Source organism: Sprattus sprattus, assembly GCF_963457725.1.
Source record: "Sprattus sprattus genome assembly, chromosome: 10".
Classification (NCBI taxonomy): Eukaryota; Metazoa; Chordata; class Actinopteri; order Clupeiformes; family Clupeidae; genus Sprattus; species Sprattus sprattus.
Genome location: NC_137908.1, coordinates 22,430,169 through 22,456,626, shown reverse-complemented (window position 1 = coordinate 22,456,626; position 26,458 = coordinate 22,430,169).

The following is a 26,458-nucleotide window of genomic DNA, read 5'->3' as shown; positions in this document are numbered from 1 at the left end:
TGGAAGTGCGGGGGATACCACTGTTAAAGCCAATAGTCACACACTGGGAAAGGGTTGAGATTCCGTTAGGCTATGAGGTTGAAAGAATGCAATTTATGTATAAATGAGCACTACCTTAACAGCATCCATGATCAGTAAGCAAACTAACTGTAAACATAAGACGCTCACATGACGTGATACATTTTTAGTCGCATACTGTGACGTTTGAGAAACTAAAACTCTGTTTGACCCAGTGCACACACAAACACAAAAACTGAGTTTTCAGAAATCTCCACTTAGGCCGTAGTTTTTAGAAATTATCGTTTTCCGTGATAAAACCTCAGTTTTTGTGTAAATGAAAGGCCAAACCGCATGAAAATATCTGCGTTTTCCCACCGTGTAAACGGGGTCTTAAGGAAAGGACCATATTTGAACACTGTGTGAGGGACCCCCAGGAATATTGACCCTGTGTGAAGGACCCCATGGTTGGGTGCTCTGGATGGGAGAAGCATGATTGGTGTATGCATGAGGGATGTCTGTGTGCGTGAAGCGCATGGGTGCACTTCCCAAAGGTGAGGGCAGTGTTACGATGTGATCGTCCCTGTAGATGAATGTGTGCTCTGGCTGTCATGCCATCGAGCCGGGCTCTTTAGTGTGGCGGTCAGAGCACATGTTTGGCACTCCATAAACCTGGGTTCAAGTCCGGGTGGAGTGACCAAGCTCTCCCTTCGCTACAGACACCATTTATACTCTGCATAGATCAGTTAAGGGTGAGCATTACAAACAGGCCCAAATAGATGAATACGGATTTCTGTCTGAGTTTCCTACAAGATATTAATTACAAACCACTAGGTAATACTCATCCCTTGTGAACAAATCTGAACACATTCATCAGTTCTAGATTGTTTAACACTAAACACTGCTTTTAATAGTCACTGACCATTTACTGTTTTTATGCTTCAGACACACAGCCCACTAATAGAACCGGCTCTAGTTCCAGTTCCTGTTCCTGCCCCTTCCTTTGTGTTTCCCTCAGGGTTCTATATATGACTGCCCTCTTTTCTAGATGATCTCATTCAACTCAAGGTATTAAAGTCATTAATTACTTTGTCTGAAGCTTCCCTAACTGCCAGTTTAATGGCTTCCATTTTTATTGAGTGACAAGTAGACTACTGCTCAGCCAGGGTGTCAGAGTGTGTTTTAATGGCTTGGCTATATAGAGGGATATGGTTCATATTCATAACTTTAAAGAGGTAAACTGTGTGACTGTCATAGAGAGGATTATTGATTAAAAGACGAAGAAGAAAGTTTTTTCACTAGAATGAGCATGCTCGTCATAACTGACACTACAGTCCATTTTCCTGATCCCCTGTGTGTTTTATTAGGAATTACAAAGCTGCTTGTGATGACACACAAGGAGTCTTCCCCACCGAGACACCCTAATTTTTCTTCAGGCTCAAAGAGTCACTCGTGCAATACTCTGCGGTATAGCTGCAAACTGAAGTCTGAAGATCTCCAATCCCTATGCTGTGGTTAAGCAGGCATCTCCCTGACTTGGCAATGGCCCTGCCTTTTAGTCTTGTTATACAAGACGTGAAAAAATAGATGTCCATTTATCAGCAGACTTGTTGATGTTGATCTGCACACTAACTTCCAGCTCATAGCCCCAGCTTGTCAGGGGCCAGCTCGTTAATTCAACAACATGTGGATTTGCAGAAGGAAAGAACAGTAATTGAAAGCTGCTCAAATGATTCCATCCTTCATATTAGGCCAATGTTATTACATTACATTTATCGAACTTAATGTATGGTCAAAGAGAGCTAGAAATCTGCCATAGCACCAAATAAACTTCATTTTTTTTGTTAAACATAAAAAAAAAAAAATACAACCGAGATATCCATTATTTCAGGTGTAAGTCTGTATATAATCTGTGCAGAAAACTACTGTTGAACACCATCCAGTTAGCCATCAAATTTCAGTTTTGAAATGGTTGTGTTGGATTACAATTTTGCTCAAGGTTAAACAAACAAATAATATATGTATTCCATCACATCACAAGTGATTTGGTTGGTTAGGCCTGCAGATAATGCAATGTTGTCATTATAAGACTGATGTGGAATGGTAAGGTCACCATTCTATGGCTAGTAACAAATAATGAGTGTTCAGTTTTTTTTTTAACCTCATTTCAGTGCACTGTATCAGTGTTTTTTTATCTGCTTTTGAGCCACCATAAAATGCTTGCCTGCCTCTCAAACAACCCTTTGCAGCCCCAGGAGTTCTTCTGGGCTAACTAGGCATCTTCTTCCCTTTTCAACTTCTTACCTGCATTGTGATGTTCTAATTAAACTGGACTGGCCCTCATGTTTATGCATCTGCCTACCTTATAGAGCACCATGGGGCGACCTCACTTGCATGCCAAATAGCTGAGTACCCTTCTTAGGGCAAAAAAGGCAGCTCTTCCATTGGAAGAATAACTCAGTGTCAGAGAGCTGTCACTCTAAACAGCTTACAAAGCCTGGGTATCAGCACAAATGGAAAGGACAGAGATATTTTTTGCTTTTCTAAATAAGATTTTTCTGTAGCAGCATTCATTTGACCCAATACGAATAATCTTTATACATGATAATGTATAGGATTGGTTAAGGTCTATGTGATATAACACAAATAAAAACATCAATGTAATACTGACTGTTGATTAAGACTCATCCAACGTAAAATTCCGTAATTCTCTTTGTCAAAGGAAACACTGCTTTGTTGGACAGAGTTACCATGGACAAATACAATTGCTTACTGACGGGAGATTGGGCTTGATCTCAAAGACAAAACATTCAGTATTGTGTCATTCAGGTCTCTGACAGTGCAGATTTCTCTCTGGAGGTGTCTTTTGCTGGGAAAACATCCAGTGGAATCCAGCTCTCCACTTCCATCAGTTATTTTGTGGTTAAATACAATCAAGTGGAATGGAAACCTCTTTCCATATCCATTGTGTCTGTTCAACCAATGTGCAAATGGGTCCTGTGTGCTTAACCTCTCTGTGTTAGCAGATAACTCCAATCTGTGCTAGCAGATGCCCTCGTTTAGCACACACATGGTGATAAGATGTTTAAAACCTGATAATCTCCTGTGATATTATGAGATTAAATCACCAGTAATCGAATTATCAGAAAGAGGACATTGTAAAAACAAGAGTGCAGGAACTTCCCTACATTATCTACGTGACAGCTCCAAAGGGGACAAACACACTAGTCTTTTTTTCTACAGGTTTCAGTCTCTTTGTGATTTGAATTAATTAAAAGTGGATTATTTCTACTGCATCTACTATTGGCTTTGCCAGCATTCAATAATTAGAACAAAGTTGAAATATGTTTTTTTTTGTTGTTGAAGTAATCAGAATTTATGGTTAATAATGATATACCATAGTCAATAATTCAATGCATTTTATATCTTGTTGTAATTGTGCTTTTATTTGGATTTAGGCTAGAATGTAAGCATTTCTGGTTGAATATTATGTTAGAGGGAGACTGAGCTAAGAGAGATGTGAAAGGTTTCTCACTTGTCCTTGATGGCCCTTGGCCTATGAATACAAGTCTCTGACATCTTAAAGCTGAGCCACAGCTCTAAAACCTATTTCCTCTGCGTAGCAAATGGCTCAGAGACTTTATGTCTCCAAGGCCTCATGAATACAGGTTGACACGCCTTACTCAGAGGGCATATAACTGACATTTTTTGAATGGCTGATTAGAAGATTCTTAGGTTGAGCTCTGTATGAGTGAACTTTGTTCTGCTCCTTGGTGAGCACCATTGTACAAGAATAAACCTGTTTCCTGAACTGATCATATCTCAGACGAGTCTCCAAATATATGGTACTATAAAATATTACCATCAAATATTACCATCATAGTAGACATCAAACACCTTGTGAGGAGAGAGAGAGAGTCCACTGACTCTTGTGCATCCCACAGGTATCTACATGTGTTGAGGTATGAGCCTGCAGCCTTGCATGTTAACAAGCCCCCTGAGGGCATCTGTCACTTTCCAAAATCACAGTACTCAAAGGTAAGACACAAACACATAATTCATTAGCATCACCAACTTTCATTTGTCTGGAAGGGCCGGCTATTTTATAAGCCTGTTTACGGAAAGTTGCGCATGCTTGTCTGCGGCTGGCATTAATGAACAGGAGCAAGAAAGCAGAGAAGTGATTGGATGGCTCTTTTCTTCACACAGAAGAAAAACTAATGGGACTTTAATTCTGAAGGAGCATCACTTTTCAAGATGGAGAGCATAATTAACTCCAAGGGATTGATCAGACATGGGCAGCAGCTTCTCTGAGCTTTGTTTTTCAATTCTTCCGAAACCAATTGATTAACTTTGAAGACAGGGGAAACACAGGACTTGAAATATGGCCTTCATTAAATCCCTAAACTGACTCAACCTCTGAGCCTCTAAGAAATTACATTCTTTTAGAGGTCTCTTTTTCTTCTGGCAGCAGTGTTTCAGTGATGAGTAGTACAGAAAATGTACTTTAATGTGTTCATCTGAACCAACATTAGAAGTCATTTAATTCCACATCCTGCATTACTGTACATTTTCACTAAAAGTTATCCAGAAGGTACAGTGACCCAATGGTGACTAAGACTTCAGATAGAACTAGAGATGCATTTTCACAAGAAAATACGCAGTGTGATTGCTCAACTGCAGCAAAGGACTGTTAACCCTTTCGCGGCAAACAACAGATTATACAACATAACGAGAAAATAAATCAATCTTCCAGTTTTCTTGGCGCTTATTCAAGCAATGCTTATTCTGATTGGGAAATGGTGCTGACATAGTTTGTGAAGAGTTAACATTGTATTTATGGTAAACTAGTTGGTCTGTTGCAGTGTAGGCTACTTATTATTTGACTAGGGTAGGATAGCATGTTTTAGGTAGGGCTAGCAGTAGTCCGCTCATCAGCAATTATTTCTTATATGTGCAACAATTCTCAAATAATGGAGATTCACTAGCATGTGTAGTTAGACCTAGGATCTATCTTAAAACCAAAGTTTATTTGAGCTAACGTTAACTTGCACATTGTAGCCTAATCTTAATCCCCATTGGTGATGTTTTTTCATTTATTTGAAAAATACAGCTGATGAGCAGTAATGTCTTTGGAAGGCTCAGTTTAATGGTGCAACTTGCCCCAGAACATGGCTCTACTCGCCTCGGAATATATTATTGCACTGCTGATTCCCTAGAATGGCAGTAGGGATGATGGAAATGGTCTGGGACAAACCACCTCTTTAAGGTGTTTGTTTTCCATGCCTGGGAAATACGATTTTATTACCTAGTTATTTCTTTGTTTAAAAAAATGTGTATGTTTCAGGGTCTGTCTTGTCATCTGTGTATTGTTTGATTTTTTTGTTTTGATATTATGAAAGTTATTAAAACATATATCATTGAACCCTCACTCTGTCTCTGAGCTGTTTGGCCAAACCCATATTTTGACGGCAACCTGAGGCTCGGCCCCTCACACATTTCAATGGGGAAAAAAGGGATGAAAAATGACAATAACAAAAGAACAACAGCGGGCAGTGCAACAATTTTCACAAGAGCACCACACATGATTAGGATGGAGATTTGAAGTGGTGTCAATATCTCAAAAGTGGCCTAAAAGATGGGTGTACAAAGGGAAAAAAAAAGATAAAGAAGACTTAAGAAGAACAATAGCATCAATTATACAATCACACTTTTTACAGTGGCACGGTCACTCAGTTTGTGAGGACGGCCTGATCTAGGCAGATTTACACATGTGCCATAATACATCCATTTCTTGATGATGGATTTAACAGAATTCCAGGGGATGTTTAGTGCCTTGGACATTTTTATGTATCCTTCCCCTGACTTATACTTTTCAACAACCTTTTCTCTGAGTTGCTTAGTGATCTTGGGTCTTCATGGTGTAACAATAGCCAGGAATACTGATTACTGAATGCTGACCAGTGAATGGACCTTCCAGACACAGGTGTCGTTATACTACAATCACTTGAGACACATTGACTGCACACTGATCCCCATTTCACTAATTGTGAGACTTCTAGCACCAATTGGCTGGACCTCTGTTGAATTAGGTCAGTCTATTTTAAAGGGGGTGAATACTTATGCAATCACTTATTTTCATTACATATTTTTAGTTAATTTACATAACTGTGTAGAAATCTGTTTTCACTTTGATATTAAAGAGGGCTTTTTGTGATTTTTTTTGTCCAAAAAGCAATCCTATATTGACCATGACTGATTTATAAAAGCAATAAAAGGGTAAAACATCCAAGGGGGAGAATACTTATGCAAGGCACTGTATATAGTAATATAGGCAATAGAAATAGGGAAGAAAAGAGGACAACCTGGCTTGATCTGTTCGACTCCAGTGCAGAGGAGGCTGACTGGTCAGGAGGATGCATTTCATTCTCCTTAGACCTGGTGCACTTCCAGGTTTAGAATAGGTGCTGGAATGATTATCAGAAAATATAAGAAGTTGGTTAGAACAGCTGAGTTCTCCAAATTCTCCTATCACTGCTCTCATATGTCATACCAGGCCTTATAATAGGATTGAGGAGGAGAGCTTTCTTAAAAGTCAAACTGCCACCCTCTACCTCTCTCAGCCACTGGAATTTAAATATGGGAAATTAAACTGAGCTCAAAATGTGAAAGGGGTACATTGAAAAACCGTTGGAGTCCAAATGTGTTTTCTTTTTAACTTAAGAAGAATTTCATGCTGATAAGTTTTAACCATAGTTCTTTGCTAACCTTTTGCCAGAGGAATAACAGGGCATGAGTCTCGACTGTGAAATTGTGAATATGAAAAAATTTGCCTCCAGCATGTACATGACACTGAATAAAAATTGAACACAGTTATGCTGACTATTTTGGTGTCAGGGGTTTCCCAATGACCTCTATATTTGGCAAGTCCTTTAATTCTTTCTCAGTTTCCCTATTCCTATCACTTAGTAGAATTTGAATTTTTCGGATTCTCTCCCCTCCCTTCCCTTTGGCCACCCGTATGAACATGAAGGTGTATTGATTTATTCTATGTATTATATGGATCAAGCATTGTTTCATCATGATGCTTCGCAGTAGCAAAGAGGACAACTGAAATTCACCTAATTTGCACAACAGAAAAAATGCTAGAGTGAAACGATACAATCATCATTGAAACTAGCCAGTGTTGAGCACGTTCACACCTCTCATGAACTAGTTCAAAGTTCAGTTCATACAAGTAAATATGAATCGTTCACGTTCATAGTTCACCAATTAAATTCTGAACTCGTCCAGAAAGGCACAGAAAGGTAAGATTTTTACTGTCGGAAACTTCATCAGATACACAGCCCTGTTGTTACATTTAAATAATGAATTATACAGGGAACTAACGGAATGCAACCTCTTAAGCAATGATATGCGACTGGCTTAATCTAAGATATACAAGAGCATGTAGGCTATACTAAATTAAAGACCGCTTAAAAGTTAGCAAAGGTAAACCCTGTAACACTCGTATTTGTACATGAGCAGTTTATGCTACGCGAGTTCACGAACAGTACCATCATGCTAGATTAATTAAGTGACAGTGCTCGTAACAATTATGAGCAAGCTAAACTATAACAAACACATAAAGACAAGGTAGGCTACAAAGTCAAACTTACAAATAGGCTATGGACGCACACAACTTCAACAAAGTGTAACATTCAATTATGTGAAAATATTCCCGAAGTTAACTGCCACTCCATCTAAATAAGCCGTGAAGAGAAATCAAAACACTATCACATGGCCAACGCAATTACCAAATATGGTCATTTACCGAAACATGCTCTGTCTTGGCAACTTAACAAATAATTACTATGGCCTTTTGAACGGGGACGGCTCAGTGTTCCGAAAGCCCAATATTCCGAAATATCAATATTCCGAAAAAAAGTCCCCCTGTCATACTTTAGAACTAGTTTAAGTTGCACAAAACACACACCGCATTTAATTTGCGCAGCGGAGCAGAGACGCTCACCGGGCTATCACGCATATCACTTTTCCTAGGCAATATTTGTTAATTTAGCCTGCTCTGGTTTTGAATATGGGGAACCATTCGTGCGAAGGAAATCACAGGCAGATTGTCGCAGGACATTACAAGCGCTGACAAGGCATGCATGCGTTGGTTATCATAGCCTACAAGTATTTTATCATCGCGATGCAAATGCCATGTGTGTATAATAATATTCTGAATTTAGAGTTCATGCTTGTGAAATTAATGCATTTAAATGTTTATGATTGTGTGTTCAATTCATTTGGATGTGCATTTGGGCTATAGTGGTTCACGTTGCTGTGCTCACAATTTCGGAACAGCGGGCTGTCGGAATAAGGGGCTTTCGGCACATTGCCATGGAACCTTTTTAACAGGTACTGAGCAATAACAGGTTGCAAGCATTCGATTTAGACAGCGTAAGAAGGAGAAGGAAAACATTCCGTAACGTTTTAGCTAGACCTCAGTTGCACCGGACCCAGATAATATGAACGTGTTCACCGTTCAAATTCATTATTTCTTATTAGGTTGCCTTCAGTTCATTGTTCTCATAAAAATGAACGTGTTCAATGAACGTGTTCAATGAACGCGTTCATGCACAACACTGAAACTAGCACATTAACTCACACAGTTCTGTCACAGGTGGGGGGCGCTGGTGTAACGTTCTCAGGTACAGACAAGGAGGAACCCAAAAGCACGTCAACAGACAGGGTGTATAGAAAGTATCTTTATATCGTTAGTCCAAAACAGGGTCAAAACCAGGAAATCAGTCCAGAGAATAAACAATCCAAACAAGGAGCAGGCAGAGTAGTCAGAGTCCGATGGACAGGTAGGCAGCGTCAAAACCGGGAGATCAGTCAGTCCAGCAGATAATCCGACAAGGGGCAGGCAGGGTAATCAGAATCCGATGGACAGGCAGGCAGGGTCAGAACCGGGAGATCAAAACAGCAAACAATCCGACAAGGGGCAGGCAGGGTCATCGTAATCCAGGAAACAGTCCAACGGTCTAAGCACAGGGTAATCAGAATATAGCAAACGTACAATCGCGGGAGAGCTTGGCAAAAAACACACAAGACAATCTGGCAAAGAACAAGTAAGAGTAGACAGGTATTAGTACACTGAAACTAATGAGGAGATGAGCTGCAGGTGCAGAGATGGGCGGAGAATACCAGGTGAGAGTAATGAGGTGATTGCCAGGCAAGAGGGTGTGGCCAGATCTGAAATGACAGGAGATGGTGAATAAACAGAAACATGAAATCAGATGAAAACAAACTAGAATTCAGGGGAATTCGTGACAGAACCCCCCCCTCTAGGGACGGCTCCAGAAGTACCACGCGGTTGTTCCGGATGCGACCGATGGAACTCCCTTATGAGGAGTGGATCCAGAATCCAGCGACTGGGAACCCATGAGCGTTCTTCAGGTCCATAACCCTCCCAGTCCACCAGGTATTGTATTCCCCTACCGCGTCACCGGGACTTGAGGAGGCGATGAACCGTGTAGGCGGGTGCTCCGTCTATGAGCCGGGGGGGTGGTGGGGCTCTGGAAGGAGGCTGAAGCGGACTCTCATTGACAGGTTTAACCTTGGACACATGGAACGTGGGGTGGACCTTCATAGACCTTGGCAGCCGGAGACGAACCGCTGCAGGGTTGATGACTCTAGAGATAGGGAAAGGACCCACGTAACGGGGAGCCAACTTCTTGGATTCCACTCTGAGAGGAAGGTCCGGTGTGGATAACCAGACCCGCTGCCCCGGAGTGTAACGGGGTGCGACGTCTGTTGGCGGACCGTTGGTAGCGGTCGGAGGAGTACGTCGACACCGCTGGATAAACGCCTGAACCGAGGGGACGCTGGCCTCACGCTCCTGCTCAGGGAAGAGTGGTGGTTGGTAACCACGTGAGCATTGGAAGGGAGAGAGACCAGTAGCTGAGCTTGGAAGGGTATTGTGGGCGTACTCAATCCACAGGAGTTGTTTCGACCACGTAGAGGGATTACGGGAGGCGAGACATCGTAGAGCCGTCTCCATCTCCTGGTTCATACGTTCCGCCTGACCATTGAATTGGGGATGAAACCCCGACGACAGGCTGACGGTAGCCCCCAACAAACTGCAAAACTCTGACCAAAAATGAGAGGTGAATTGTGGGCCTCGGTCAGAGACCACATCACAGGGAAGACCATGCAACCGAAAAACATTATGCAACATAACCTCGGCAGTCTCTTTGGCAGTGGGTAACTTGGGCAATGCGATGAGTTGTGCGGTCTTAGAAAATCGGTCAATGACCGTGAGTATGACTGTGTTACCGTCAGAGGGTGGTAGGCCGGTGACGAAATCCAGGGAGATGTGAGACCAGGGACGACGAGGAACTGGCAGAGGATGAAGTAAGCCTGAGGGAGCTTGGTGAGTACTCTTGTGTTGAGAGCAGATTTGGCAAGCAGCGACAAATCCCTTGGTGTCCTTCTCCATAGTAGTCCACCAGAAGCGTTGTCGTAGCAGTGCTAGGGTGCGTCTCACCCCGGGATGGCAAGCCAGGTGAGAAGAGAAGAGTGACCCGAAGACTGTCAGAGACAAACAGGCGGTTATTCGGACAAGCACTGGGAGCAGGATGCTCGGCATTGGAGCGCTTTACCTTCTCCTCCACCTCCCAGATTATGGCACCAATGACACGTGTCGCCGGAAGGATACCGTCGGGGTGGGAGGGAGAGGCTTCTGACTGGAATTGACGTGAAAGAGCATCGGGTTTGCCATTCTTAGATCCTGGTCTGTAGGAGAGTGAAAAAGCAAAACGGTTAAAGAAAAGAGCCCATCTAGCTTGACGAGAGTTAAGCCGCTTGGCCGTCCTAATATATTCTAAATTCTTGTGATCCGTCCAGACCACAAACGGCTCCTCCGCCCCTTCCAACCAGTGTCTCCACTCCTCTAAGGCCAGCTTCACAGCTAACAGCTCCCGGTTTCCCACATCATAGTTCCTCTCTGCTGGAGACAGCTTTCGAGAGAAAAAAGCACATGGGTGAACCTTCTGATCCTCAGCAGACCGCTGAGAAAGTATTCCCCCTACACCAGTGTCCGAAGCATCCACCTCCACAATGAACTGGCGAGAGGGATCAGGAAAAATCAGAATAGGGGCAGAGGTGAATCGTGCCTTCAACTCACCGAAAGCCCTCTCAGCCGTGGAGGACCACCGGTAGGGCACATTCTGGGAGGTGAGAGCGGTGAGGGGAGCTGCCCCTGAACTATAGTTCCGGATGAATCTCCTATAGAAATTAGAGAATCCCAAAAAGCATTGTAGCTCCTTGCGTGTAGCAGGGGTAGGCCAATCCGTGACAGCCGTGGTCTTTGCCGGGTCCATCCAGATGTTGCCAGCATTGACTATAAAGCCCAGAAAGGCTATTTCTGTGGTGTGGAACTCGCATTTCTCCGCTTTGACAAACAGCTGGTTCTCCAGGAGCCTCTGGAGGACTTGACGTACATGCACAACATGTTCCTGTTTAGACTTAGAAAAAATCAGAATGTCATCAAGATATACAAAAACACTTATGTTCAGCAGGTCTCGGAGAACATCATTCACCAACCCCTGGAAGACTTCAGGTGCATTGGTGAGGCCAAAAGGCATAACTAAATACTCATAGTGGCCACTAGGGGTGTTAAAGGCCGTCTTCCATTCATCCCCCTTCCTGATTCTTACCAGATGGTAGGCGTTGCGGAGATCGAGCTTAGAAAAAATAGTGGCCCCTTGCAAGAGCTCGAAAGCAGAGGAGATCAGTGGGAGAGGATATCTGTTCTTAACAGTGATGTCATTGAGTCCTCTGTAATCAATGCAGGGTCGCAGACTCTTGTCCTTCTTCCCCACGAAGAAAAACCTTGCCCCAGCCGGGGATGATGATGGCCGAATAAGTCCTGCCGCCAGGGAGTCGTTGATATATTTCTCCATCGTCCTGGTCTCTGGAGCAGAAAGAGAGAAGAGTCTGCCTCTAGGAGGAGATGTACCTGGGAGCAGGTCAATGGCACAATCATAAGGGCGATGCGGCGGCAAAGAGGTGGTCCAGATAATCCTCAGGGATGTCAGAAAGATCTGGAAACTCAGACATAACAGGTGGCAAAGCAGGTGACAGAGCAGATCTCAGACAGACAGCATGGCAATGGGCACTCCACTGTAGTATGGTCCCTGATGCCCAATCAATATGAGGATTATGCCTCCTAAGCCAAGGATATCCCAAAATGACAGGTTGTTGAGGAGCATGAATCAAATGGAATGAAAGTGTCTCGTGGTGATTACCGGATATGTTCATTTGCAGGGGAGTAGTTTGGTGTGTTACCTTGCAGAGAAGACGACCATCCAAAGCAGTGGCGTGGATAGGTGTTCCCAGCACCTCCCGACCGACTCCCAGCTGAGAAACAAAAGTCATGTCCAAAAGGTTGGCATCAGCACCAGAGTCAATCAGGACTGTGACAGTGTCTTTCTTCCCAGCACAGCTTAATTGTGCCTGAATCATAGGTCGAGAGGGACTTTCAAAAGTCATAGTTCGGCTCACTAGCGCCCTCTGGATGCCCTTAAGTGGACAAGATGAAACAATACGGCCTTCCTGGCCCCCTTCCATGCATCTATTCTGTTTCAGGCGGCGCTGTCGTTCAGTCACTGACAGCCAGGTTCGTCCGCGATGCATAGGCTCTGGAATGTCGCTATAAGCGGCAGTGTTAGTTTCTGAATTCAAAACAGAGAACGAGATGAATGGCTACGTGGCATTTGTGAGTATTCCGAAACCGATCCTCCGGCCTGTGTCAGCTTGAACAAGCCCCTTGCCTCTTCCACTCCTGGTGTCACGTGATCAAAAACTTTTTTGAGTTCAGCGGAAAACAACGCAACTGAAGTACAGGCGTAAGAACCCTTCTCCCATTCAGCGGTTCCCCAGTCTCTTGCTTTACCTGTGAGTAGCGCGATGATATATGCCACCCGGGACTTCTCCGTGGGAAAAGCAGATGCCTGGAGATCGAAGGCGAGAGCACACTGGACGAGGAATGTCCGGCAAGAGTGTGGAGCCCCGGAGTAACGCTCTGGAGGAGGCAGGCATGCATCAGAAGGATTACGAGGCGAAAAGCTGGCGGATGATGCATTAACACTTCGTTGGCCTGATAAGGACAGTCTCTGAAGCTGCTCCTGAATGGAGCTCATGCCCCTACTGTGGTTATCGGACATCTCCTGCAGGCTCTCCGTGATGGAGGTAAGTTGATCGTTGTGTTGTCGAATCGCACCAGCCTGTGCGTTAAACTCCCTTCGGAGTGCTTCCATGTCGGCTGGGTTCGTTTTGGCCAGATTGTACTGTAACGTTCTCAGGTACAGACAAGGAGGAACCCAAAAGCACGACAACAGACAGGGTGTATAGAAAGTATCTTTATATCGTTAGTCCAAAACAGGGTCAAAACCAGGAAATCAGTCCAGAGAATAAACAATCCAAACAAGGAGCAGGCAGAGTAGTCAGAGTCCGATGGACAGGTAGGCAGCGTCAAAACCGGGAGATCAGTCAGTCCAGCAGATAATCCGATAAGGGGCAGGCAGGGTAATCAGAATCCGATGGACAGGCAGGCAGGGTCAGAACCGGGAGATCAAAACAGCAAACAATCCGACAAGGGGCAGGCAGGGTCATCGTAATCCAGGAAACAGTCCAACGGTCTAAGCACAGGGTAATCAGAATATAGCAAACGTACAATCGCGGGAGAGCTTGGCAAAAAACACACAAGACAATCTGGCAAAGAACAAGTGAGAGTGGACATTAGTACACTGAAACTAATGAGGAGATGAGCTGCAGGTGCAGAGATGGGCGGAGAATACCAGGTGAGAGTAATGAGGTGATTGCCAGGCAAGAGGGTGTGGCCAGATCTGAAATGACAGGAGATGGTGAATAAACAGAAACATGAAATCAGATGAAAACAAACTAAAATTCAGGGGAATTCGTGACAGCTGGGGCCTCCACTTAATCTAAAACGTCACTCTGACTGAGGAGCAAACCCTATCCCCACCCCAAAGATGATGTCAGACTCCAGGAATCAAGATTTAAAAAGTTATTACTTTATTAAATATTTAAAAGGGGAAGTCTCTTAATGAGGGTGACGAGAGAGCCGGGGAATGGGGCAGTGAGGGCCTAGTCCGTGACACGGCTGTGGTCCTTCGTCTTTCCTACAGGGGGTCTGGGGCAGATGGTGCTAGCAGTCACTCGCCTCCTCCAGCAGGGGACCCTAGGCCGTGGAAGGCTAGCGGATGGTAAACAAAAGTTATAAGGCGAGCCGTGTATGTACCTAGGCTACTTGTAGCCAGGCACCCGGAACTGTAGTAGAACAACAGTGCAGGAACTTGGTGTAAACTTGTAACCATCACTCCAAATGAAAGGGTTACATCTCGGCTGTTGTTTACCTCTTAGGTACAGTGTGTTATTTTGATAGCGCTCCCATGAGAACCTTATTCTCAGGCGAGTGGTTCCTCTCCCACTGAATGCAGTCACTCCGTGACAGTTCTATTCAATTTGTCCTTGCATATATTGTATGTATTATATACTCAGTCCATTACTAGCCATGTGTCTAACTGGATTTATGGTTCATGGTGTTCTACCGAACTCTATTATGTCACTGCTGTTATTGCCTGTTCTTAAGGATAAGGCTGGTAAACTGAACAACAAAGACAACTATCGACCCATTGCATTAGCCAGTATCTTCTCTAAAGTGTTTGAGAGATTTCTTTTTGTCATGAAAAACAGTATATGAAGCTGCTAGCAAGAGGTGTCCCTAAACCTCTTGTGAGGATTTTGGTGTTCTGGTATGCCAATCAAACTTTTCATGTTAAATAGGACAATGTTGTGTCAGCTCCTTTCTCTGTTGGTAAGGAATTTGATCTCCCTTTTTGTTGAATGTTTATATGGACGACTTATCAAGGCAGCTCAATAAGACAAATGCAGGCTGTCTTGTAGGTGAATCTATTGTCAATCATCTGATGTATGCAGATGATTTGGTCTTACTCAGCCCATATAGTGCTGGGCTGCAACAGATGCTGAGGGTGTGCTCTCAGTATGGCGTAGACCATGATATAAAATATAATGCAAAGAAAAGCCACATTATGATAGCCTTAAGTAACCAGGATAGGATATTAACCTTCCCTACCTTTTATTTATCTGACAGTCCCCTTGGTGCTTGTGAGGAAATAAAATATCTGGGCCATGTCATTTCTGATGATTGGACAGATGACAACGATATATATCGACAGCGCTGTAAAATATATTCTCATCCAATATGTTATTAAGAACGTTTTCTATGTGCTCAGATTCAGTTAAAAGTTCCCTGTTTAGAACCTACATAACACCATTGTACACTGCTCATTTGTGGTCTAATTACAGGGAATGCAGTATACAGAGATTGAAAGTAGCTTACAATGATGCTTTTAGATTGGTGCTTCATGTGCCTAGGTTGCATAGTGCTAGTCAGTTGTTTGTGTATAAGCACGTACCAACTTGTGAGGCACTCTGGAGAAAATTGATGTATGGTTTCATGTATCGACTTGACAAGTCTGAGAACTGCATAGTAGAGGCTCTGGGCAACCCTCTAAAGAGCTGTTATCGATTTCCCTCAAACTTAAGACGACAACGGCACAAAAGTCTTCATACTTTTTAATGCACTGTATTATGTGTGTTGTGTCTTTTTGTTTTTCTCTATTTTTTATAATTGTATGTCTGTTATTTTATATGGAACTTGGCATCTGAAATAAAGATTTATATTATATTATTATTGAATCACATTATGCACAAACATGGTACAGCACTGCAGTGAAGACAGTGGTTGTGACGTCTTCTGAACACCATTTTTAAAGTGCCCATTTAAAATGTCAATGTGGCAACTGACTCTCAGACAAGTGTTGAAGGAGTCATCGGATGCCCATTTTTCCACAAGTTGACGTGGTTCCTTTTGTCAATAAAAGCTTGTGTCACTCACAGAAGATTGGATCTGCTTTCGTTGGCGTTGCTGTGCGATCACCCTTCTTGTACTTTGGGAAGTTCACTCTAAATAGTAACTCACCAGCTGATGTTCTTGCTTTGGGATTCCCAGCATTTTCGTGAAAGTGCAGGGCTGCCAAGTAGAGTCTTTGGGGGAAAATTAAACTTTGATATATGTTGAAGAGCTTGTGTGTATGTGTGTACATTATTATAACCCTCACCATTATCCTAGCCATGCATACAACATGGAGTAAAAGCAAATCAATCTCCCATTAGCAATTGTGGAAATCTATGCCATTAGATCTACTATCATACTGTTTCATAAGTTACATTTATTTGAATTCTGCAAAAGTTTAGATCAATTAACAGTGACATACTATGCATGCCTAATTGCATCCCTGCCAAATAATATACAGTGAAAAGGATTTTTTTTACTTGTGCTGGAACGTTTGCAAAACCCCGAACTGATCCACAGTGACAAATTGTTTTGGTAACTTCAGGTGAATCTCTAAATTCTTGAGAATGCTCTACCCATAAACGCTCTTAATCACACCATTCATGAACAAATAAGTGTCCCATCTAACATTTATGACCATGTCATTGTCGTGTCGCAAGGTATCAATGGGAAAGCTTATGGCTTTGAACCATATATGCCGTAGGCTATTAACACCTCCCACCATCCTTTCACAAACCATTTTCACAAGAAAATGTCTTTTGGATAAGACACTTGTAGAGTCTACAGCTCTACAAGTAAGCATACACCAATAAGCTAGCCTAAGGGATCACCGTAGCATACACAGCCAACAGAGAAAATATACTCAACACTGACCACATCATTAGTGATTGCATTGTTTCAGCTATACACCAATTGGCTCCGAAGCCAGGTCTTACAACCTAACATACATACCCACACACCGCAAAACATGCTTGTTTGACAAATTAGAGATCAAAGTAGAACACATTTCCCCAAACCAGTTCATGCTAACGACGATAACCCCTACACCCAGTCTCTCATTTCACTGTCTCTCAGTGTGGATACTAGAACATTCACCTGGCAGACCTTCAACTAACTAACAATGGAACTGTAGATCCTGCAGCAGATGGCTCTAATAATTTTCAGGAAATGAATGTCAGCGTATATCGATTGTAAGTTCTCACCTCAGCTGTCAGTGTTAGCTAGTGCTAAATAGGTTTTGTAAAATGACATAAAATACTGTAATTCAGTTTATATTCTACTGTGCACAGAGGTAGAGATTTAAGCAGAGGCTACTCAAATTTCCCTATGAACTGTTTTATATTACTTCCACTTTGTTTACATTTGTTTCAAAGTGTATACAAAAAATTTGGTTCACTTTACAATTCACAATTAGGGGAGAGTGGGGTGAGATGTGCCAGTTTTTACTTAAAGTGACTTTTAAGCAAGGCCATGACAGTAATGTTCCCAACTAAAATATGTACATATATTTCAGGATGTGGTGCATCCTTGGGAACAATCACTTTGGATCTGAAATATAGTATTTAAGAAATATAGCTTTCTGAAAAAAAAGTGGTGTCGTGGCACAACTTGCCCCCGGTGCGGGTAAGTTTTGCCATTAAAGAGAATACATTGGGGTAAATTGTGCCATTGATTATTGAAGTAAAACAGTATATTTGCATTTCAGAAACTGTGTTGCTATATAAAAGCTAGACAAATTCAATGCAAAATTACTCCTTTAAGGTTTATTTAAAGTTATTTTTCAACAACAAAAAGCTGATTTTCTACAAGCCTATTGCGCCACATGAGCACATCAAAGGTACACTTTTTTAAACAAGGCCTAGAGCTTCCTGAACACATCAGAACAAAGTTGAGTTGAGTCAATTATATTTTAAGGTTATTTACATGAACACATGTTCAGAACCAAATGAAATTCAAATGAAGACCAAATTGAATGCAATTCTCTATACAGATCACTGGCACAACTTAACCCAGGCCCTTTGGCACAAATCACCCCAAACCCACCTTTTTGGAAAAAATGCATCATCCAGCTGTTTCGAGCAAAAATCATAGTAGCTATATATACTCATAGTGTAGCTTACCAAAGCACTAAAACATGTGTGACATGTTTTCAAACTTGTCTAAACCTGTTTAGACACAGCAATCAAAAAACCGTGATCATATAAATTTGACTTTGGAAGGCAAAAAAAAAACAAAAAAAAAGTTTGTTTGAACTTAAATGTGCTTATCTCTCATGCAAAGAGGATCTCTTCTTTGCAGGATGAGTTAAATGGCTGACTCTTTAAAAATGTGTGGTCACTTGACCAATTTTTTCTGTGGTTCCCTAGAAATAAGGGGTGGCACAACTTCCCTGCTGGCACAAATCACCCCACTCTCCCCTATATATCAATTGTTTCTCTTTTGTTACAAAAAAAGCCAGAGAATACCCAGGTGTGATGATTCACACATAGTGATATTCCCTTGATTTCAACACTAATGTCACATCTTTCCTATAGCAAAGGCCTACAGTAGATCTATTTTTAAATGCACTTTATGGAAGATTCTTTTCAGACAATTGTATTGATTCAAAATAGTGATGTATCAGCAGGTTTGGCAGACATTTTCTTTTCCAGGTACACCACTTTTGTGTGAATCGCCACAAAGCTGTCCACTACCTACTATTTAAAAAAAAAAAAAATTCATTAATTTCACATTTAACCGTGACTTATTGTGGGACAATTTGGATCCATCAGCTGTCATCAATTGCGTTTAATTCCTGGTTTAAAATAAGATTAACACCAAATACACCACCAACACCAAATACAAACCGCACTGGAGTTCAGCTGAACCGTATCCCAGACCCCTGTTGTTGGGAGGACTCGGTGGGGTCTTTTGGTGTGCACCTGAGTCCAGAAAACATCTTTCAGCAGACCCTGGTCCTCTCCAAAACTCTGGCGAGAAAGGACCCTAAAGTAAGAGGGGAAGAAAATAGACATGATAAAATAATTGAATTAGGTTTGTTTTTATGTATACGTATATGTATATGTAAACATAATTTATAATGGAGGACAACAATGGTCCCAGCCATCAGTGTTGCAGGCTATGGTCCTACTATAGGAAGACCTTACATACACAGGAATGTCACTTCCTTCCATTCCTCTTGACTTGTTTGGAGAGATCTTTTCTTTTTTTGAATATAATGAGTAGTGAGCAAAATAAAAATCCCAGTTACCCTGATGTATTTAAAGCTGTTCATTAATGATTAAAACCTTTGACTGTTAGAGGAGAGAGGCATTATGGACACGTCGAGAGTTCTGTGGTGCCCAAAGACAGGGTGAATACTTATGAATATTTATGAATGGTAATTGTTTCAGTTGTGTTCTGTGACTGTTTTATTGAAGCTTAATTCAGAGGACAAAGTGCTTTTTTCCTCTCACTATGGTAGGGAAAGTATGGTCAGTATGGGAGCATTGATTTGACATTAAAATAATTATACTCCCTGCTGTTTTGCTGGCTTAACAACAAAGTCTCACTAGCACTGTAGCTAATGGTCAATTAACATGTTTACATGTTAGAGCTTGTAAAAATCTTTTTATTCATAGTGGGACACCCCATTTTCTGTGGGCAGCCTATTTCCACACATACCCAAGCTCATATTGTCAAGTTGTGCTCTAGACAGTACTTTGCTTAATCTTCGGGCAAGCAATGAACAATTTTGTTTTACCATTATCTTGATGGTAAAGAATACATTTCTCACCTAATCCTTGAGAAATAAAGAGCTGGAGTTTTGTGTACTCATTTTTTTCATACTCACATGAGAATATTCTGAGATCTTTTCATACTCACATGAGAACATAAGAAATGATTGATGTTATTTGTAAGGAGATTATTTGCCAGCGGTAGTGCTAGCCTCTATTGCACCGAAGAGGCAACAGCTTGAGATTTAGCTGCAGCGATTGTAGAAAAGAAGAAATCACCATTTGATTAATGGGAGTAACAGAAGGGCATATTGCCACAGCTGTGCTGGGGGGCCTCCCTCTGAACTTCATTCTATTCTCTACCTCCTAAAGCACACACACGCACACAAACACACCTACACGTATCTATATCTATAAACATAGATATAAATTAATACTTGGTAGAAAAACCCATAACTGTAATAACAGCCTTAAGTCTTTTGAAGTGAGACAGTAACATCTTTGCACAATGTTAGGCAGTGTTATTTTTATACCAATTCCTCTTGGTAGAATTTTTATAGATCGGTTGATCCGATGGCCGTCCTGAATTGTAGCGCCTCAGATCAGAGCCATTCTACAATATTCACTACTGGTTTTGAGTCAGTGTTGCTGTAGCTTTGTGTCCTAGGGAATCCCGTAGTTTACCCCTCTCATACATACAAACAAATTATGGAAGGCCAACAAGTTTGATATTTATGGAATGAACTCTGATAATGAAGTCTGATATGGGCCATTCTACCGAATTGGTGCAAAGTCACGTCGGAAATATTTCGAATTTTTTTATGTTTTATTCCCAAAACTTTGTCCGTACGTATATTGTACCATATCTAAAGTACAAATATCTAGTTAAAGAACAGTCCATTTTTATATTGTATTTTCAGAATGTGTTGGAATGTTTTTCCTCTTCCAAAAATTGTCACTACCGAAACATCACATTTACTATAGTAAAAAAGTATTATTATTGACCTGTTCAGATTGTGTTTCCTTCCCTTCTCTGAAGAGTATTTTTACAAATATTTCTTGAAGGTTTTCACAATGAAATCCATAAAAATGAAATTTTTACCAAAATTTCAAGTTCAATTTATCTGTTTCGGTAGTGACTGCACTGTTTCGGTAGGGACTGCACTGTTGGATGGATGTTCATTTCTCTCCCAAAATCTTCCAAAAGATGCTCTGGGCCGCCCTTTAGTCCACACAACACATTTATTTTAAAATTATGGGATTGAACTACTTACCATTTCATTTTGTCACTACCGAAATCATCTGGTCACTACCATATGTTTCGGTAGTGACTGTTTCGGTAGTGACAATTCTAGCTAACTTTAAGCATAAATAAAGAATTCTAGCAAGCACACAGCTTGCAAACTAATCTTTGAAGAGGTGTACACACATACAAACATAAAATTTAGCATGAAACCCCAAAAGGTTTACTTAATTGAAGAAAACATGCGTTTCGGTAGTGACAATTCTTAAGGTTACACGTCGATTTTCAGACTTTGGAACACATTTATATAAAAACTATGGGATTTAGCTACTTACCATTCAACCATGAGGGACAGGGATGCAGTGTCACTGCATGGTCAAAAATGCAGGGTCGTGGCTAAAACACAGGCTCAGCCAATGGACTAAAACTCTTGTGTTTCGGTAGTGACATGAAAACTAGGGACATGATTTTTTGAGTATAGTTAATTGATTTAAAAATTAAACCCACAATAAATCTAAATATTCCAAGTTCTGTTTCAACCCAATCATAAAGATCTTTGAAATTAAATCATTGAAAAAAATCTAAAAAAATTGAAAAGTGTTATTTAAAGGCATTGAAATTTAGATGTAAGGGTTGGGGACAGCTACTTCCCAATAGAAAGTACCCTATAAATGATGATTTTGTATATATTTAGCTTATCACTATCTCATTTAATGCATTGGGTTTATATAGACCATAATATTTTCTTAATAAATATCTATGCCTAAATACCTAATTGTTTTGTAAATAGTTTTTATTGTTGAGGGACTGCATATTACACGAATTCGGTAGAATGGCCCATATATATGCGATGAACTTCGGTAAATTAACTCTGATATACATATTAGAGTACATTTATTATACTATATAATATAATATGTTATAATATATACAGTATATACAACATTGTGTGATATTTATGGAATGAAAAATATTCATATGCATATAGAATTAACATTGATATATAAACAATGAAGTCTTACTATTTTGAGAGATAAGAGAGCACACGAATGAAATAAGGGAAACTGTGATGACTCTCATAAGGTAAAAAAAAGTGCCATTCACCTGAAAATGCCTACCATTAGAAATGATATTGAAATAGTAGAAACTGCTGTTTTCTAATGGGTTAGGATTCCTCTTGACTACTTCTTAGTTCTCCAAGACTAAGGTGCTTTTAGTACTTAAGTACTTTTAGCGCTAAGGGACTTTGTGAACTACTCTTAGTCAAAAAACATTAGTCCTGAAGTTAGGACTGACATGCCCAAGAGTTTCTCCTTAATTGGCAAGTTAGGGGCTTCTTTTAACCTGAAGATGCTTAGCTTTTTTAAGATAAAGGCCCCTTAAATATATGGAATGAATTCTGAGATATAGACAATGAAGTTTGATATATATACTGAGTTATCTCTGATATATACAGTGAAGTCTGATATTTGTGTAATTAACTCTTCTAGCCTATTATGGTTTGATTCTGCCACTGAAAAGAAACAGCTTCACCCTCCTTAAGGATGTTGCAGATTGCCTGCCTGATACATCCTTCTAAGTTTAAGAGTAAGGCATTAGCTCTTATATAAAATGTAAAACTAACAGTTAAGGTTTCGTATATTAACAATACAGGCCCCACTGTAGGAAATCAATGCATTAAAAGTCAGTACTTTTCATTACTATGATTCCAAACTCCAAACAGATTTCCAGAGAGATGTTCTGCCATTCTTCAGAGAGATATTTTCGTCTTTACTCGTTCTTTACTTGAGGGGTTGTGTTGCTCTACCTCAAAGGTGTTCCATTGGATCCAAGTCAGGCAACATTCTTACATAGGTCATAGTTTTTATAGCTTTTTTCATCTTTTGAAACTCGTGTGATTTCTGCAATGTGCTTTGAATCGTTATCAGGCTGGAATAGTCTTCTTCTGACAAGCTTCCAGAGCCTGGGAGTCTTATCAGCCAGTGTTTTGGTTTATCCAAAGGCAGTAATGGTGCAATCTATCAGTGGCGGTCCGTGCATTTCACGACTAGGCCTTCAGCGATGTCCTACACGATGTTAAACTGAGTGAATCCACCTCCTAATACCATCATTACGACGCCATGGCTCTCGAACCATTATATTTATACAGAAAGGCAGTATAAGTGAGCATTGCATCACCTTAACATAGTCGAGTACAACAGACTTTATTAATATTTCCGGAGCATTTAAAATCAATACACCCGTATTAACAATACATTAAGAGTAGTAAACTCTCAGCTATATGATCGCTTGGATATTACTGTCACAACTTAAAAATAAAAGGCGATTTTCAGGGATTAGTCTACAAAGTTTTATTAAGTTCACCGAAAGTAGCCTATGTGAGCTTTAACAAGTTTGTCCACTAAACATCGCATTGTCCCACCTGCAAAGCAGTTTCATTAAACTTCCCATCCTCACGATATCCAGTTTTTCTTGAAAGTTCCGTCTTGAAAATGGCGTTGTAATTGTATCAAAAACTGTAATTATCAAGTTGGTGTAAACTAGTTTATTTGAGTTGGTTAATGTAATTACATTTAGTCTTACCAATTGAAACAACTAGCATAATAAGCATTGAAACCGATGTACGTCGTTTTCGCATTAGGGGCCGATCACACAGGACGCGACTTTTAAAAGCGCGTCGCTAGCAAAACCATTGTTTTCCTATGGTACGGCGCGCCTTTCATGTGCGCCTTTTAAACGCCGCGCCTCGCGCCTTTCTGGCGGTTTAAAGGCGTGCCTAAAAGTTAAAATATTCTCAACTTTAAGCGCAAGGCGCGGAGTCGCACATTTTAGCAGTTTATAACTATGAGGAATTGTACAACTCCAGATGTAAGAATTATTCGAATTCTATACGATGGACACATGCGTGGACCTGCGTGAGCAACCAATTGGCCGTCTCTACACTATGCCTTTTATAAATGCCTTTAAAACAAATAGGCTAGCTGGCTAGCTAACTGTAGGCACCACTCCACAGGTGCATAGGCGCTTTTCCCCAGGCGCCTCTTGCCAACGTGCTTTCGATGCGACTGCGCTTATAAAAGTCGCGTCCTGTGTGATCGGGCCCTTAGCCAGCTAAACTGAGCGCTGAAGCACTGCACCGGTCTGCCTCAGTATCCAATCAAAGGACGTTTACGTGTCATGTTCAACGCGAGGAAATAAATCTTCCGGGCCTTCTAGAAGGCCCAATGTCGCCAACTCGAAATCTGATTGGTTGTCACAACTGTCTGTTTCAGTTCATTCAACTTAAATTAACTGAAACAGCCAGTTGTGATAACCAATCAGATGTACACGGGCCTTCAATGTGAATTCTGAAGGCCTCAGGGAAGATTTCTGTTCTCGGGGAATATTTCTTGGAGCGTGGCAACACATGATAGCTGAAATATGATTGGATGTAAGCTCTAACATAAATTAACAACGCTGGAAGCTATGAAATGAAGATAATGGACTATGGGGAATAATTTAATACATATTTATGAAAAGAAAATATTAAAATTAAGTGTATTTTATTACATTTATTTTCTGATGATGTTTAGGCCAGCAGAGAAGGCCTTGAAGGCCCTGACGGACCACCACTGCAATCTATAAATGTCATCTCCCTAACACCTTTACACTCATCCAGCCACATATCATCACAAGCCCACCTCCGTGCTTCACTGTTGGGATTATGCATTCACTGTGGTATATGTGGCCACTGCCAATACAGTCCTGGCGAGGATCACGTCAAACATGCTGGACCCTATCTGAGCTGAACTAATTTATCTTGACCTCATCTGATCAAAGAATGTGCTCTAATACTCATCAAGCTTTTTTTATGTTCGGAAGAATGAGCAAAGGTTTTTCCCTGGATGCTACCCATAGAGGTCGACGTCACGCAATGTACTTCACATTGTCTGAGCTGTCCCAGAAACTCTGATTTCCATTGATAACCCAATGAAGCACTTGCCCATCTGTTTTTCAGAGCTAGATTGTGCAAGTAGCGCACTGTCCGTGGCAACAATGTTTTTAGGAGAGCAGCCTCTTCAATGGCTTCGATTAGCGGCATTAATGGCATTCTATACCTTCTACTGCAACTGTGTTTCAATTGATTTTTAGTAGACTTTGTTACCGTCCTAGGTCCAAAATTGAGTTCTGGTGTTCACAGGTTATTTTTATTAACTATCTTCATGCAATTAGGCTAATTGGAAATCACAGGTGCCCTCAGTTAACATTATCACAGGTTTTGTAACTTGTGTGTCAGTGATCACAGGTGCTTTGAGTTTCTATTTTGAAGCCTGTATTTTCAATATAGTTTTTCAAAAGCATTTGTTCTTGATTGTTCATTAGAGGAAATACTCTACTTGTCAACTTAGAAATAATGCCGTTATTGAGAAGTGATACAATTTTAAATCATTTGACATTTAAGTTATATTGCACTGGGGTGTACTCACTTCTGGTGTATACTGTATATCTACAGTATTCTATGCACAAAGGGGAGAAAATCTCTGACATGTTGCTGTCTGAGTCCTTGACACAAGTTGGAAATAGGCTTTCCTATTTTTGTCCTTTTTGTTTCGGCTCACAGGTGGTGGTGGTGACTGTAGCCATGGTGAGTAAGATTGATACAGGCTCATTTGCAGCTCTCAGACCTGCTGCGATGGATCAACACTGAACCGATGCTTGGTGCAAACTGACAGATGAGACCTGGCTTCTGTGACCTATCAGGCATTGTTTTTTTCATACCAGCTCCAGCACTGCTGCCAAGGGCCACATCACCTCAGCTCAGCAGCGCTTCAAAGGAATTGTACAGGGAAAAACCTGAAATTGTCGTGCTGGGGATTGAGCCTTCCAGAAGATTGAAATGCTCAAAGCTAGTTTGGTCATGCATAGTCTTACTGAGTTGGTGCTGAGCATTCGTTAAAGTAAGTTCATCTTGATGGAGGAAGAAACCAAAATACACACAGAATGCAGGAGGAGACAAAAGAGGGAAAGGTTGGATAGTGTTAAACACTCCTGCACAACCCAATCCAATGCAAACTGCAATTTTGAGAATCTCTGATATCTTCCTAGTTGAAGAGTAAAGACAAATCTCTCCAGATGTATAGGATTCATATTTTTGCTTTGAAAAGAGGGAATTGTAGCCAGGGGTTGGAAACAGTAACAGTAGGAATGCAAATAACATTTCAAAGTATATGGACACACATTTGTACAGAAGATAACATCTCTACGGCACTCCATTCTATCTTAACTTTCCTGATAGGTCAGCACTCACATCACGACTCACACCTAGTCCTCTTCTGTACTTCCTTTTCAGGCACAGTGGTGTTCTTGTAAACACTACAATACGCCTAGCAAATACCCAGAAGACTAGGAGGTGGTCCACACACACACTCATAATCATCAATGAGGTTGGAGCAGAGCATGTGGACAGCTTCAAGTTTTCTGGTGTCCATATCTTTGAGGATCTCAATTAAACCTCAGCTGGAAGTCCTCCACCCAGAATCATAAGGTGCAACAATGCCTCACCATCCTGCAGAG